This window comes from Rhinatrema bivittatum, chromosome 4, assembly GCF_901001135.1.
Source record: "Rhinatrema bivittatum chromosome 4, aRhiBiv1.1, whole genome shotgun sequence".
NCBI classification, from domain to species: Eukaryota; Metazoa; Chordata; class Amphibia; order Gymnophiona; family Rhinatrematidae; genus Rhinatrema; species Rhinatrema bivittatum.
Genome location: NC_042618.1, coordinates 116,238,649 through 116,251,038, shown reverse-complemented (window position 1 = coordinate 116,251,038; position 12,390 = coordinate 116,238,649). Strand labels below are relative to the sequence as shown.

The 12,390-nt window shown below is 41.4% G+C and overlaps 1 protein-coding gene across 6 annotated transcripts in view; it reads left to right on the top strand.

The window, feature by feature from the left end:
* The first annotated feature begins 1,066 nt into the window (after positions 1–1,066).
* The window catches only part of RGS6 (regulator of G protein signaling 6), an 831,317-nt gene continuing 819,993 nt past the window's right edge, over positions 1,067–12,390 (top strand). For all 6 annotated transcript variants that reach the window (XM_029598736.1, XM_029598734.1, XM_029598733.1 and 3 more), the window contains exon 1: positions 1,067–1,575. The gene's annotated coding sequence lies outside the window, so the exon portion shown is untranslated. The remainder of the gene's footprint in view (positions 1,576–12,390) is intronic.

Genomic DNA, 12,390 nt, shown 5'->3' with positions numbered 1-12,390 from the left:
GAAGGGACAGAGAGGAACAGGGGAGAACCCAGGAATGTTTTTTTCTGGCTATGGGTTCCACAATTTTTTAGTTTAGTTTTTTTTTTAAATTTGGGCTTGTTTTTTTATTTTAAAGAAAGAAAATAAATAACAAATTAAACAGAAAACAAAATAAAAAAATATCTCCACATACCCCTATTAAGCACATATCCACTGTAAAAAAAAAATCTCTCAGAATTGTTTCTTCTAAGCATGAATTCTGAAAAAATGAAGCCCATCAGACTATAGAATCTGAAAGTAGAGAGATTTATATCACTTGCTAGCAACTGCATCAAACTCTAGCCTGTTATCCACAGAATAGCCCTTCTAGCAGGTGTTAGTAGTAGATTTTTCCCAGTCCCAGTACTTTTGTTTTCTACCTTCCTAGGTATGGAATGGAAAGCAGAAACAAAAACACAGGGGTGAAAGCAGGAAGGGTCTCACCCTGTGACATTTAAGGGTCTTCATGTTGCTTGCTTAATATCTTCCTTCACAGTTGAAACCACTGAGGAACGAAAGTCGCTCCAATCCAGACTGCACCAAAATATGCCTCTGAAACAAAAGGGAAGCCAGGACAGTAGAAATTCAAATAAAGAGTGGGTCACACTATGGAATGCAGGGCTATTCATACATGTAAATAAGTTATTTTCTCTAACATTAGTTAAGTATTTTAAGACAAATTGTCAATACGATCAGTAAAGTTGGTGCGGTGGTCACACCCTGAGGGCATAAAAAAAATTCTGTTATGAAAATCCTGTAACAAACGCTTCAAAAATTTGACCTAAAAAAAAACTTTTTTTTTTTTTTTAATATATACACTTCCAAAATTTAAAGCGTTAACAGAACTCTTGATGACACCTCATTTTAGTTTCTGCTGGGATTTTCTCCCTTCCTTCTTTTCCTCTAAACAGGCCTGCCAAAAAATCGGGAGCGAAGGCGGGTCGCCGAGGCAATCAGTCGCTCGGCCGAGCAGGTGCGGGACTCAGCCGGGCAGCGAGATCGAGCGCGCGCGCTCTCGCCCCTACCATCCGCTCCCTTGCAGGTCAGGTATGCGCCAGGCTGCAGCTCGGCTTCACCCCCGATAGCGGGCGCTGCCGCGAGTAAATCTTTTTTCACTTGAAGAGGCTTTCCGTTTTACCCTCTCCCCCTGCCTTCGCCGGTAGTTCTGTCTCCTGTAGCACGGGGCTCCCACAGCTGGAAGCTTTCTCTTTTTGCAGCCAGACGGAAGGGAAAAGACAAGTGAAGCAGTGTTGCATATGCGTGTGGTGTGTGTGAGAAAAGGATGAACATGTTGCTAGTGTCTCGTCAACCTTTCTTATTGATTTTTCTCTGCCGGCTCTGAACCTCAAAGCCCATATCTCTCTTCCCCAACTGGAAATAAATTGGGAAGAAAAATAATTTTGAGAAGAGGAATCCCTCTCCTAAAAGCCTTAAGGAACTGCAAGTGTCTTTCGGGTTTTTTTCTCTTCCTACCATGATCCAGGAGGCTCTTTCCTGTTTCTGAGGAGAAATAAAAAAAAGCAGAAGGGGGAGAAAGCCAATTCTTTGGTTGCTAAGGTAATTGTACTTAGTACTGTTAACATTGCCAACAGATTTTTTTTTTTTTTTAAAGTAAGTGTTTCTAGGATTTCCGCTTTGCAAAAAACATCATAGGACACGGGATGAAATTCTGTTAGTTGTTTTTAAACCGTAAATGATATTATAAGCTAAGGGAGAGAGGGGAATGGGCTTGCGAATATCTTTTTTTTCTCCTGTTGTTTTTGCCATTGCTGCTGCTGCAGCAGCTATGGGGATTTTTCAGGTTTTCTATGGATCCAGGCGATCATATGTGGTGGGGCTGCCATGCAGAAAATAAAATGTTCAGTTAAGGCTAATAGTATTTACAGACACGGCAGTGATAGTCTAGATTTAATTAAAGCAGAGACATTTCCGACAGTTTTGATCAGGAAGAAAGTGATCTTGTTTTTAAAGGGGTTGAAACGCAAGGAAATAAAAAAACAATGGCATAGCAGAGCAGAAATTGCGAGCTGGGTTTATCCTTGAATCGGGAGAATGTTTTCTTTGATTAAATGCCTTCCGCTGGTCTTCAGTAAAAGAAGTCGCAGATCTGGGAGTTTATCTAGATGAGGTGCGCAGCCTGACAGAACACCCGGGAAGGTCTCCGGGAAGCTGGTAACAAGTGAATGAGGGTCGAGGCAAGCGGCAACGAAGGCGAGGGCACGGATCTGGCTAAAATTCAGTTTGAAAGCCAGAGAGTGGAAAGTAAACATGCTTCCAGGAATAGGGGATTTAATTGCTTTTGAAGTACACTACTTTATGATTTTTGTGTATGCATTGGATGCCAAGCACATGGGCTTTGATGTGCACTTATTAAGATAAATACTTTAGAATGAGTCCTTCATTCATGCAAATACTATAGGGAAAAAAGATGGGCCTGAAAAATATGCCTCTAAATTACTAAAGAGAATTACAGATCTGAACAAGCTGAAGCCTTTTTTTTTTTCTTTCAAATGCAGAGGGAAAATAATTTGGGTAAAGGATTGCTGCGCTACTCCAACGTGGGCTCTTTAATCAATTAAATAGAAGACCTGAGTGACACTGGCAGTGGGGACTAGGAACTTGCTCTTTTCCTGACACATGCAGTTATAAGTGAAGACTACCCATAAGGGAGCAGAGCTGTCTTATAATAATTACAGTGTCATATTAGATGGGGCAGTTTGCTATATCTGCATGAATAATTATAGTTATTCTGCTAAATATGAGTATATTATCATCTTCATATAACCCCTCTTCACCCCTTTATAAAGGCTGCATTTTTGCACTTTTTGACATTTAGGGGTGTTTTCTTGCTTGAGGCCAGGTATTGGCATTATTTTAGGAAATAAGGAGGCCTTTGCAACCACACCATAGCTTTTCTAGTTTTATTGGATCATAGCTATGCATCAATACCCAGTAAATATTTACTACTGTATACTATACTGACAGTATTTTCATTTTCTGTGCATAAATAAAGGTGCCTCATCACTTGTAAAGCACAAGCATTGGTCTGCTCACAATGAAGGAGTATAGAAAAGGAAACAACTTGCTTTGTCTCTAAGGCATTTATAATAAGTGTTTCAGTAATGAGGATGCTCTTGATGCAGGACTGACATTTCAGCAGTTCTTGTGAACACCCTTAGATTTAGAGCAGCATATTAGAATTTCAAAATATATTAGAATTAAAAGTTTTTGGTTTAGTTATAGACTGGATTTTAATTCATGAACAGCAGATGTTCTTTGCTGTATCAGCTAAGCTTAGCGCAGTAGACAAAAGTCTTGGTAAATCTGTCATTAGAGCTCTCTAAAAAGAGGTCAGATGCTTCTGGAATGTAGTCATTTACTTAAGGACATTTTTTTTCTAGGCAAAATTAAAAGGTCTTTTTTGATCTCTAATAACAATGTAGTAGAAATTATTTTACTTGTGTCACTAGAGTTTATTTTGCATAGGCTGTTGCTGTTTTAATGTCCTGCTATATTATTATTGTTAAATATAAATTACAGTACAGAGTGCAAATATGATTCAATTTAAATGTTTTTATACACAGCACAAAATTGATTAAAGATTAGTGCCTCAGGGAAATATTGAACTTATTTGTATAGCTTAGTATAAGTTCTATATAAGCACATTGTTAAGTGCTGTATACTTGATGTATTACCTTTTTCTAGTATGCTGTCTTATGTTCTGGTTTGAAATAGAACAATTATCCAATAGCAACTATTTTTTTAAAATAGTCTCTTAGGGATATGGGTCAGTATTTTTTGAATAGTGCCATTACAGAAAGTAACATAGTTCAAGAAAGCCTGGGATAAACACAGAGAATCCTTAATTGCAGAGAAATTAAGTGAAAGCCAGAGATCTATGGTGCTCTATAATTAGCATCACAAAAGAGCACAAAATACAGGCTAAATGGGCTTTATGGTCCTTATCTGCAGTCATATTCTATATGTTTCTACATGCTGTTCAATGAAATGGAAACATTGAGTCTCATGGAATCTGACAGAGAATAAATGTAGTCATCAAACCACATTATTTTTCAAATGTATTCAAACTAACATAGATGTAGCTAATGGTAAGGCAAATGGAACTGGGGTACATAGGCTGAAAAAAGACCAATGGTCAACCAGAGGAAAAAAACAAACTGATACCAGATATTGATAAAGGCTGCAAGGGCCATCCAGTCTACCCATTTTCTCTACCTAGAGTCTTTGACTTTATCTTCACTTTACCACTATTATATATTCTTTGTACTTATCTCAGGCTTTCGTAAATTCTGATGCCATTTTTTTTCTCTACTACCTTCACTGGTTTCAGCCTTCTTTTAATTGCTTAATAGCTTCCTTTAAATGATAATCCTGAATAAGCCAACAACACTGTGTATTTGTAGGTAATTCTACAGCAGAGTGAAAAACTCCTTTCCAATCCCAAATTATGGTTTAAACCCACAGATTAGTATTTTTCTCTTAAAAAAAAAAAAAAAAAAAGTGTCCAGTTTCTTTTGAAGTTATTTAATGTTGTAGTCACTGAGCAGTGATGATATAATAGGGAATATATATAATTTACAGTGCAATGCTGATTTATGGTCAGATGATAGAGAATTCCACTTTTACTGTAACCATTGAAACATTTTACATTCCAAATAAAATGAGGGAAATCTAGTGAAATTTTTAATAGGTTGGCACATGAGCAGTTTTTAGAGTTTTGCTGTTTCTTTAAAAGCCTAGCGTTCCCTATCTTTAACTGCTTGTATGCAGTGAGACAGGTCATTCTAGAGTTGACAAATTGTTTGCATGGTCTGTTGGGGTTTTCTTTTTTTTTTTTTATTTGGAAGTCTATGCTTGGGAGTCCATAAGTAAAGGTTACATGAAAATAAATTGTAGCCTATTTTTAAAAAGCTGAAATTTGGGTATAAAAAACTAATTGAAATCCTACTACTTGCAAGCCTTACATTTGGATATTCGCTTGGTACACAGTGCCTACCCTGTCCCTAACCAGCTCCTGCTAAATAAAATGTGCCATTGATTTGGCCATTTGGCACCTGAGTGTATTAATACTCATTACTTACATTAATATAAGGGAGTCAAAGTACTGAGTTGCAAAACCTTTTGCCAAAATAAATCAGTACTGTGAACATTTTTTCATAGTACTGGCTCATTCAAAAATTATGAAATGAGATTTATAGCAATTAAAGAAAACCATAACTACACCTTCCTGAGGTGTAATTAGGTTATGCAGAAAATTACTGATTTCCACAATTTTCTGTGCAAAATTTAACTTTTTCATAAATTACTAATGATCTGATTTTCATGATTCTTCAGCTCATTAGTGATTTTGCATAAAATTTGTTTGCTTTTCCAAACACAATATTATGTGTGGAAAAGTGGCACACAACACATGCAAAAATGTTCAAATGTGATTATTTTCATTTTTTCTATGCGTTATCATATTTGCAAAGGTAAACACGTGTTTGGCATAGGCAACTCTGGTCCTGGAGTGTCACAAAATAGGTCTGGGTAATATGTGCGAGATAAAAAATTGCATTCAATGGATGCAAAACATGCAAATATACTTCATGCATATTAATTTTGGATAACCTTAAAACCAGACCTATTTGTGGTGCTTCAGGACAAGAGTTGCCTACCCCTACATGGGCCTCAAGGTCTATTTCTTGTAGTTATCTTGATTTGTAGCTAAACATCATGCCAAAGCAAGATTTGGGCATATTTAGTTTACAATGTACTCCTTAGTGCCTGAAAAAGTGGGTGGCTATGGGGGCGGAGTTAAGGCTGGGTAAAATTGTCACCTAGCATTAATTTTCACTGCTAGATTTCAGTTATTACCTCTGCCCACTCTCTAAATCTAGGCAAATGAATGGCAGTCCTAAATTCTGGTCCCCAAGTTTAAGATTCCTAAATTTAGGACATTTACATTGAAAAACTTAGGGACCTAAGTTCATTTCACAATTTTGTGAAATTTAGGTTCCTAATTTTTTTTTTCTTCTCCTTTTTCTTCTAGTTCAGTTTAGAACCAGGTCCTACAAAACTACAAAATGTATTACATTTAATTAATAGTGGTGTGGCCAATTGTATTGATATAAAGAGTTACCAGCTACCCGGCACACACAAATGTACACCCGTTTATAACATGTGCGCGCTGCCGCGCGCATGTTATAAAATCCAGGGTTGGTGCGTGCAAGGGGGTGCCGAGCCGAGCCCTTGGGGAACCCCGATGGCTTTCCCTGTTCCCTCCGAGGGAACAGGGAAAGCCATCGGGGAAAGGGCTCCCCATCGGGAACTTTTCTTCTGCTCCCCCCCCCCCCCACCACCTAGCTTGGTCCCATTTTAGCAAAAAAAACAAAACAAATTAACAAAGAACAAAAGAGAACAAAAATCTGACATGTCTTCCGACAAATAAACATCCTAACTCTTCCACAAAGAGAAAGCTCAGTGTCAATAAAATGAAAAAGGCAGCAAAAAGAAAAAAAAATAGACAATAAACATAGCCTTTATGGAGAAAATGTTGCTGGCAAAAAAATGAGCACAGCAAATGATGCTCCATAGTCCTTAGCCTTTGTGCGCCCCTTCATGTAGCCGCGGAGTGCAGTAGCAACCCCTTCCCTAGCTGCAACCACAACTTCCCACTTTAGCATTCGCCTTAGACTTCAGACAAACCAATATCTCTTCAGTCACCACATCCAGCAATTACTCAAGCAACCTCAGCCTCAACCTACTCTGGCATTTATCTTCCCAGCCTCCATCCAGCATTCAACTCACATCCAGCCGGCATTCTACGGACCTCAACTCCTATCCAATCCCCTCAGCTTGACTGGAATGCTATTCTCCTACTCGAGGTGGATCCATCAGGCACAGTCCAGCTCGACCCGAGCCCGCACCGGCCATCGTCTCTCCGCCCCTTCACCTCACCAGCTCCTCCTCCCGGATCAACACCTACCACTCTCTCCATGATGCGCTCCTTCGCTATCCCTATAATCTACAACCATTCAGCCAGACTGCTTAAACCCAAATCAATTGCTCTTCCTTCCAACCGTCAACAGAGGTTCATTCCCATCATGATATCACCGGTCACACAAATACTCGGCCTTTCACTATTCTCACTTACTCTATTCAACGCCCAATCCATCGCCAAGAAAACTCATATACTCAATGACTACCTGCTAGAAACCAAACCAGACATCTGTGCAATCACAGAAACCTGGTTGAAACCCATTCAAACCTACGACCTCCTCTCAATTCCTAGACCCAAAAAGAGAGGAGGAGGGCTGTTCTTAGCTGCAAAAAAAGGGCTTGGCCTAACACTTCATCTCTCAAATACTACAACTAACCTAGAATTCGCCTTCTTCAAATCCAGGTTCTTCAAATTGGCTTAATTTATGCCCCTCCAGGAACACTAGATTCCGACCCCTCTCCGGTCATTGAACTCATCGCAAAACACTTCAATGCGGACAAACCAGCCATCCTGATGGGAGACTTTAACCTGCATGTGGACGCCTGGCCACTCTCTTCGAACTGTGAAACCCTACTCACCGCACTCAGCCATTTGGGATTCAGGCAAATTGTCAACAGTCCAACCCACAAAGCGGGCCACAAATTAGACCTCATTTTCATAAATGAGGGCATCTCACTAGCAGCCAATCCAATTTGCTCTCTGGTCCCATGGTCGGATCACCAGATCATCTCCACGGCCCAAGAAATAAAGGATCACCCTCCCTAGGCTTTTCCTATAACCTCGGTAACTTTCAGGAAACCCTGCTCCAGAGAAATCCTTAGTACACAGCTCTCCAATGAATTAGCTAAATTAGACCTCTCTGACGCCAACACGGCTACCTCCTCCTGGACCAACATCACCAGCAAAGTAGCCGAACGAACCTGCCCATCAATCACAAAGACACTTCATCCAGATAGGGACAACAGGAAACCATGGTTCACTCCTGAATTGAAGTCCCTCAAGCAGGATCTCAGAAGTCACGAACATAGTTGGCGCAAAAATCCCTCCACCACAACCTTAGCGGCCTACAATTCACGCCTAAATGCCTATAGGAACGTCAACAGAACAAAGAGAGAATTCTTCTAAAAAAAGATCCATCACTTCATCTTCGATTCCAAAGCTTTATTCTCCTACCTATCAGCCCTCACCAAACTGTCCACTCCTCTCATTCCAGACGACCAAGCTACCAGTAAAGTCACAGAATTGGCAGACTTCTTTGAGAAAAAAATTGCCACCCTCATAGCGCCCCTCAAGGCGCCCACTCCACCGCCCCCCCCTCACCCCCCTCCAGTCATCAACAAAACTCATCTCTAGTCTCCTTCGAGTCTACGTCTTCTCTTGAAATAGAAAATATCCTCAAGAAAATTAAACCCTCTTCACACCCGTTAGACCACATACCGTCCAACCTGCTCTTCACCATTACAAATATCATCGCCAAGCCTATAGCAGAAGTCATAAACTGCTCTCTTGCTCAAGGGCTTGTCCCAGACCAACTGAAGCTCGCAATGCTGAAACCTCTATTAAAAACCCAACCTATCACCATGGGACCCAGCCAACTTCTGCCCAATAGCAAATTTGTCCATGATCGCCGAAAAAATCATAAACAAACAACTATCTGAATACCTGGAAGAAAACGATATACTCTTGCCCCAACACAATTTGGCTTCCGTAAGTCATTTAACACGGAATCATTACTATCCTCTAGAGATGTGAATCGTGTGCCAGATTGTCTTAACGATTAGGTTCGGCTGGGGGGGGGGGGGAATCTGATCGTTAAGATATGTGAATTGGAATCGTTTCTGATTCCAATTCACATCGCTAATTTTTTTTTTTTAGGGAGGTCCATGCCGCTAAAAAAACAAAACCCTCCCGACCCCCCCCCCCCAAAACCTTTCAACATTACCTGGTGGTCCAGGGGGGCCTCGGGGGACGATTTCCCATTCCCAGGCATCAGCTGCGCTAAAATAAAATGGCGCTGATGCCCCTTTGCCCTTACCATGTGACAGGGTATCCGTGCCATTGGCCGGCCCCTGTCACATGGTAGGAGCACTGGATGGCCGGCACCATCTTTAAAGATGGCGCCGGCCATCTTTTGCTCCTGCCATGTATATAGTATAATATATACCATGCCATGTATATGGTATATGTATATGTAAATGCCATGTATATAGTACATGGTATATACATATACATGGTATATGTATATGCCATGTATATAGTATAATAGAGTATTATACTATACTCTATAATAGGGGCTGATGAGTAAAGATGGCCGGCGCCATCTTTAAAGATGGCGCCGGCCATCCAGTGCTCCTGCCATGTGACAGGGGCCGGCCAATGGCACGGATACTCTGTCACATGGTAAGGGCAAAGGGGCATCAGCGCCATTTATTTTAGCGCAGCTGATGCCTGGGAATGGGAAATCGTCCCCCGAGGCCCCCCTGGACCACCAGGTAATGTTAAAAGGTTGTGGGGGGGTCAGGAGGGTGGGGGAGGCTAAGGGGGGTCGATTTAAAGGGTCGGGTGTTTTTTTTTTATTGGGCCATCGGCGCCATTTTAATTAGTGGCAGCCAAAATGGCGCCGATGGCCCGAGAGTGGGAGATCGCACTGGGACCCCCCCCCCATTGGACCACCAGGTAATTCAACATTTTGGGGGGGGTTCAGGAGGATGGGGGAGGGTAAGGAATTGGTTTTAAAGGGTCGGGGTGGGTTTAGGGGTTGTTTTGGTGTGCCGGTTTTCCCGCCCTCCCCCAAATAATTCCCGTGCCCTATTTAACGATTTAGGACGATTTATGATGATAAATCGGGGGCATTTGTATTGTATCGTGCACTCTGACGATTTAGGACGATTTTAAAATTATCTGACGATAATTTTAATCGTTCAAAAATGATTCACATCCTTACTATCCTCCCTCTCAGATACCATCCTCCTAAACTTGGAAAAAGGCCAACCATATCTTCTCGCTCTTCTGGATCTATCCACGGCCTTTGACACCGTGAACCATACTATTCTATTACAGCGACTTGCAGACATTGGCATCAAGGGCACTGCATTCAATTGGTTCAAATCCTTCCTAGAAAACAGGTTCTTCAAAGTGAGGATCAATAATAATCACACCCAGTCAGATCCAACTTGGGAGTCCCCCAGGGATCATCTCTCACCCACCCTATTCAACATCTACCTCCTCCCGCTCTGCCATCTACTCACCAATCTAAACTTAACTCACTACCTCTATGTGGACGACATTCAGATCCTCATCCCTATCACAGAGTTGCTTCACAAAACATGATCCCATTGGAATAGTTGCCTCCAGGCCATCAACCGACTTCTCACCAGCCTCAACCTTGTCCTCAATACCAACAAGACAGAGATCCTGCTAATAGCTCAAGAAGACAACAACATTCCTCTCAACTCGCCCAGCTCCTCCCAACTATCCAAAATTCCATTTAATCACGCACCACACATGAGAGACCTGGGTGTTCTGTTCGACAACCAGATTAACTTGAAAAAATTCATCAATAACACCTCCAAGGAATGCTTTTACAAATTGCAAGTACTCAGAAAACTAAAACAACTCCTACACCTCCGGGACTTCTGTTTGGTGCTCCAATCAATCATCTTGTCAAAAGTTGATTACTGCAACTCCCTTCTCCTGGGTCTACTGGCTAACACCATTAAACCCTTACAGATGGTCCAGAACACGACCGCCAGGATACTTACCAACGCCAACAAAAGAGATCACATCACCCCCATCCTTCAGAACCTTCACTGGTTACCTGTCAAATTCAGGATTCTCTTCAAAGCCCTCATGATGATCCATAAAGCCCTTCACAATATCGCCCCCCTCAATCTAACTTTCCAACTACGGCCTCACATCTCAAACAGACCGATCAGAAGAGCATACAGAGACACTCTTTACACCCCTCCTGCTAAAACTTCATTAAGGAAGCGTGCCCTGTCTACAGCTGGTCCCCCCCCCCCCCCCCCCTTTGGAACTCCCTCCATCCGGACCTCCACCAAGAACCCTGCCCCCTGGTTTTTAAAAAGAAGCTGAAAACATGGCTATTCAGCCAGGCCTTCGTGGAGAGATAATCCTCCCACTGTTACCGCCCGCTAGCTGATTCAGCTCTACCGGTTATCCATCAGCTACTCCAGTATTTCCCATTAGCATAGCATTCCCCTAAGCTCATTTTGAGGTTTCATCCTATATAGCCCTATGTTTATATTATACCTCAGTATACTTCTATTGTACCTAAATGTTCTTTGTTGCCTTTTTTGTTCATTATACCTCATGTTCTTTGTACCCGCCTCACGGCGATTGTTCAGTTTATATGTAAACCAGTTTGATATGTATCATATATAGGAACATCGGTATATAAAAATTAAAAATAAATAAATAAATAGTCCTCTCCATAATGTAGACAACATGCATTACTGTGGGAAATTCATGAAACAGGTATAATTTCACCCAGGATTAGTCCAAGTAAATAGGCACCGGGTGTCAGAAACTATAGCATTTATTCCATGCCATTACGCAACTCGATTCAGTGTGCCCCCCCCCCCCCCCCCCGGGGCAAACAAAATAATACAAAACTATGTTTTGTATCCTGAGCCATAGTAAGTATGTCCGCAGTGCAAAAAGGAAACTCTGCTATGGAAAAACAATCCATAAGAACATAAGAAATTGCCCTACTGGGTCAGACCAAGGGTCCATCAAGCCCAGCACCCTGTTTCCAACAGTGGCCAATCCAGGCTACAAGTACCTGGCAAGTACCCAAACACTAAGTAGATCCCATACTACTAATGCCACTAATAGGAGTGGCTATTCTCTAAGACAACTTGATTAATAGCAGTTAATGACATTCTCCTCCATGAACTTATCCAAACCTTTTTCAAACCCAGCTACACTAACTGCATTAACCATATCCTCTAGCAACAAATTCTAGAGCTTAATTGTGCATTGAGTGAAAAAGAATTTTATGTGATTAGTTTTAAATGTACTACTTGCTAACTTCATCAAGTGCCCCCTAGTCCTTCTATTATCTGAAAGAGTAAATAACCGATTCACATTTATCCGTTCTAGACCTCTATCATATCCCACCTCAGCCGTCTCCTCTCCAAGCTGAACAGCCCTATCCTCTTTAGCCTTCCCTCATTGAAGAGCTATTCCATCCCCTTTATAATTTATCATGCCCTTCATTGCACCTTCTCCATTGCAACTATAGCTTTTGAGATGCGATGACCAGAATTGTACACAATATTCAAGGTGCGGTCCCACCATGGAGCAATATAGAGGCATTCCTTCCTAATTATTCCTTACATTCTGTT